The 5,368-nt window shown below is 43.3% G+C and overlaps 1 pseudogene; it reads left to right on the plus strand.

Annotated features, from left to right (window-relative positions):
* Nucleotides 1–3,497: 3,497 nt before the first annotated feature.
* LOC108564700 lies at nt 3,498–4,035 on the plus strand (annotated as a pseudogene).
* Nucleotides 4,036–5,368: the final 1,333 nt, after the last annotated feature.

The raw sequence follows: 5,368 nt of genomic DNA on the forward strand, positions 1-5,368 counted from the left end.
TTTCAAAACTCTCGAACACGTGTTCTCGAGTTTCAGTTTAATTATCCCCAATTAGCAGATATCGCGGTCAGACTCGCGGAATTGGTCCCAGCAGGATGTTGACAATGTTTTTAGTCATCGTGGGATCCTGTAAATTAAAACAAAACCAATTAAATTCCCAAGAAAAAAAATCATATTATTGTACCATTATTGTACCACCACGAGTACGCGCCACGACCCTCTTCCTTTTCCGCCATTTGCTTGAAGATGACCTCACCGGTATAACAGTCCGGGTAACTCCCCAGTCCCACAACCAACAGCTTCAGCTTCATCCTCCGCGGAGGTTCGGCCTCCAGACCACTGCTTGCAAATGCACCGAAACTCCTGATGGCACCCATTTCCTCCGCATTTGCCGCCTCTATCACAAGCCCGTCTTTTGCGAGTCGCAGCTTCAAGCTGCTCATCCCCTTCACTCTGGGTCGCAACTCGGTCAACACCTTGCCCCTAATCCTGGTCTCTGACGACCACGACATTAACCGGAGCATCCTTCAGCACCGCAATTCTCTCTCCCGTCGTCGGCGGCGGCCTGTCCACACGATCGGGCGAGCCCTCGCATTCTCAGCATAAGTGACACCAGCCCCTGGCGCGGCTCTCTCAGTGGTCACCCCAGCCTCAACTCAACGCACAGCGCAGCAGGCGCCTTCCTCATTTCAATTAACTCCGAATTATGTTGGGAAAGCGTAGCCGCAGTGATCTCCACCCCTTCTGCAAAGATGACGCCCCCACCCATCGCTTCCCACGTCAGCGACGTCATACACCCCCGGCACTGGTTCCCCCAGAATTCTCCGCCTCCGACTCGCTTATATACGGCGGTGGAGCCACCGAACCCGTTGATACCCGACCGGCCTTCTCCGACGTCCTCGACATCCTAGCCGTCCCCACCTTCTTAGACATCGCGGTTCAGTTAAATTTAGTACCCGGGCAAAAGTGTAAAAAAAAGTTGGCCCTTATGGGTCCTTAGGGTTGGCCATACGGTGGCCCTGAGGGGTGCCGGTCAAAAAAGATGGAGGAGATAGCAAAAATTCGGCAAAAGGGTCCAAGTCCAGACGGAAGGGCTCGCGATGTTATTTGAGCCAAAGGGGTAAAGTCCGTAAAGGACGCCGGAGAAAAGAAAAAACAAATAAAAAAAATATAACTAAAAAGATGACCACCCGAGGGGGGTCCACCTGGCCGGTGGTCAATCCTCGTCGAAGACACCCGACCGACGGCATCAAGGGTCAGCACTGCTATGATTATTGCAAAGGGATGAATATAAGTGAAATGCACCGGTCAAGTTCACTCGCACCCCGTACGCGAAGCGACTACCGGTCAGTAATAGGTTTGGTCAATTAGGGTACTCCCCCCTGCGAGCCGCGGTGCTCGAAATAATAATGAATTGGCCGTGCCAATTCAATTAACTGTCGCAATCGCAGGACTGATTGGCTTTAAATTAAAATGAAAAGAAGAGGTTGGAGGGGTATGAGACAGAGGCAGCGCTGACCAGAGGTCTGCAGGCCGAGACGATCAGGGAGAGTCTCCTCGGTCCACTTCGTATCCAGGCTTCGACCCAAGTGCTCGGGGTTTCGAACGACGGCGACGTCGACGACGATGACGTCACTTTCCACGATCACGCAACGGCTAGATGACGTTGGTCCGAATAATTAGTTCCACCCAAGTCCGGATGAACGCGGATGGGCGGGTAGGGGCGTGCAACGTCGAGCCGCCGAAAATTACGTTCCCGAAGTTACGATGTCCGGCCGCCGAGCCACGATCCCTGATCAGAGGATGTTTAACGGTCAGTAAGTGTGAAGATCGGTCAGCAAACATTTTCGCTGAGTCACGGAAACACGCTCCGCACTATAGAAAGATTAGGCCAGCCGCGATAAGAACGCACTATCTTGCCGCACAAAAAACATGGATTTTAGTGCACCATTTTTTCCACGTAGACTTGATTTTAAGTTTGCACGTTTGAATTTCAAAACTTACGACCCACGTGTTCGCCACTTAAATGCACCTAATTAGCGTCAATCGCGGTCAGGCTAGCAGAAATGGTCTTATTAAAAATTGCTGTAATGTTAAGCGTCGTGAAACCCTAAAAATAGAAATAATAAACCTATTAAAAACCCAAAAAAAGTTAAATATTCGCCATGTTGCTCAATAGAAATAATAAGAACCCATAATTTATACCAAAAATTAATTGCGCATTAAATCCCGAAAATAGAACACTTTACACAATAGAAAAGTTCGCACCTCGAGTACGTGTCGAGTCCACAAATTAGTTACTTACAACACTGCTGCAATTGCAGCTATACTCAAAAATTACGCAACACCGATGAAGTTCTCTGTTCAGAAAAGTGGAAATAAATTTCCACTTACCTTATATATTCGGCTCGGGCGTCGGAGAACGATCCAGCAGCTGATTTCCGTCTTGTAATCCCAATAGGCACAATTAACACTACACTGATAACACCAACTCAATAAACACCATACATTAATTAATCACTAAGTTCAAATCGCCACTACTCGGATCGATCCGCGTACGCTCGCTATAGCTCTCGATGGTAAGTCCGCTTCGCTCACTCACTGAACGAAGAGTAAGTAGATAGGGAATCTTTGGTTGGTGATCGGTTTCCTCACGAGAACCCATGTCGGGGTGAGGGGAGGGACCCTCCGAAGACCCTTCCGGTGTCCCCTTTAAAAAATTAAATCTATCTAACTGTTCCTGGGACAGCCTGCAGAGAAAAAAATATAAATTGAGAGCAAGAACTAAGGGGGTGAAACGTATTACAGGAGGGCTTGACCAGTGGTCTGCAAGCCGCCCTCGGTCAAGACCTCAAGAGAACAGGTCGGACCGCGTCCACGGACACGCAATAATTTCTCTGAGTCACGCAGTTGCGGTAAAAAACGCACGGTCAGAACCGAAGTTCAAGATCACGTGCTGATAGATAACCAAGTCGTCGCGGAGCAGCTGACTCCGCGCGCAAACACACCGCGTCACAATTTTATCGGCGCCTTATCCCCCGCCTAAAATACACGCACTTAATTTTAAATCGACTCGCTAAATCTCAAAACTTTCGAGAATTAATATTCCACGAATAGAAAAACGTCCCCTACAGCCACCTACCTTACAGTCCAAGCTCGTGCACGCCTCCCACACCCAATCACGCAGACGGGCGAAGCAGCACCCACAGTGGCGCCGATAACAAAGATCGCAGCACTGATAGATCCAATCACATCATTAAACTGACCACAATAAACTTAAATCACTTTACTAATAACCCGTAAGCATGTGCGCTCGACGAGGAGTGAGTAGATAGGTGATTGGTGATCGGTTTTCTGAAGGGATCCCTCTCGTAGAACCTGGTCGAAAATGTTTTACCTGGTCGGGGCCCCAAACAAAGACCCCGCCGAAAAGTTTCGAAGAAGGTTACAGGCTTACTCAAATTCGCGGGGGTTGTTAGCTACAACCCGTCGCAGCCATGAGAACCGGATTGGTTATACCAGCTCAATTCCGTCCAGAATTAGTACTTGAAGAATTAATTTAATTTAAAAAAGGCGTAATTTTTAAGAAATTTGATATTCTTATCAGAATATAACGAGTTTCATTTTTAACAAATCAAAATCGGTTTTGTTAATCATTTTTAATTAAAAACAAGTTTCTAGGTAACACCTATAATATTAATTATAAATAAGTCCATAATAAACGAAGGAATAAAATTTAATGTTGTTATTGTTTCAGCTCATTGTTGAAGAGTATGTACAAACAATGGAATTGTTAGTGAATGATTATAGGTTCACTATGTACAATATCTACTACAAGAGAGTGCTTGTTGTGTGGATAACATTGGCGTTCTGCGTACCTTTCAGTTTATTTTTTACGGTCTGACGAGCTTAACTTTATTTGGACTTGGCATCAGATGGTTAATTTTCTTTTCTATGTGGATCAAATTCAAAATAGCTAGAAACCTAGAAAGATATCTCGCACATGTAAATGAGCAATTGCTGAGACACAATTAGCTTGAGATCCTGACAATAATTGTGCCTGCAAAGTGCACAGACCGTTTGCAAATTAGCGTAGTGCAGCAGGAAAGAAATGTCAATAGGTGGGAGTAAAGAATGGACATCAGCGCTCATGATATTGTTATACACGGTTGCAGGACTACTTGTTTTCGCATTGCAAATAGTACGTAAGGGTAGATGTACTGCTGCTCATAGATTTAGGAGGCGTATTCGGATAGAGACCCTTTCCGAATCCGCAACAATTTTAATTGCTTGTTTACATTTTCTTGTTATATCATTGCTTTAATCTATTTAGTATTGATTAATTTCTGTTTATATTATATTCCTACTTCAATAGTTGCTTCATTTGTCTCAGGAAATATATAAAATAAGAAATCTGCATGATGTAATTACATTGGCTTACTCTGACAAACGCCGAAACTTACATAATAGAAATCCGGGGAATATCCTGGTTTTTGCACCAAGGGAGTCAATGTAAGAATCATTAATACTAGAAATAGAAAAGAGACCTGTTGTTTATGATAGGGGGTTAATAGCTTACAAATATTGTAATAAACGGAAGAAAGCATGATAAGAAGTAACGATTCCATTGCAAATAGGTAAGTAGATTATTCAGAATCATATATAGTCTATAGGGAGACTAATAGCCAAATCGTTAAGTCGCCCTACCTGGCAGCAATAGGGCTATCGTTTATCATGAATGGACAGTCAAATGAATGAGGTTCAGCATATGGACAGTCAGCTAAGTCGATGGACAATGACAGTGTTAAGGATAGCAGCGATACACAGACAAAGGGAATAGTGGAATCGCAGAGCATCATACAGTACTCGACAGCATCAATATACTGAAGTTAACTACAAACGGCAGCCAACCAACAAATTACAGAAGAATATAATGGTAAAAACTTCCATTAGGAAATGTCTACCGCCATTAGATTTAATTAATATTTGCAGGAATAACATTGTAAATTAAATATACTATGACATAATAAAAAAATATATATATAGTCTATAATAAATAAACTTGTATCTATTAAAATGTATATGATTCGATGTTAACTAATAATGTGTTGGCGCCAGGTAACTTATAGTGTTGGCATAGATTTAATGGAAAATCGTTGTGTAAAGTGATAATAGCATATTTACTATTTCTTTAGTTATTTTTGTTGTAGAGATGCCTTCATAAGATATCATCTGCCATTAAATATACTGTTGGATCGAGAATGGGAAGCAAAAAGAAATGGGTTTATTATAATTACATGTTGTTTCTAATTCCGCACATATAATTCAGAGAAACTATGAAAGTTGTGTAGAAAACAAGAAAGAATTT

The sequence above is a fragment of the Nicrophorus vespilloides genome, unplaced genomic scaffold (genome assembly GCF_001412225.1).
Source record: "Nicrophorus vespilloides isolate i.1.1-1 unplaced genomic scaffold, Nicve_v1.0, whole genome shotgun sequence".
Lineage (NCBI taxonomy): Eukaryota > Metazoa > Arthropoda > Insecta > Coleoptera > Silphidae > Nicrophorus > Nicrophorus vespilloides.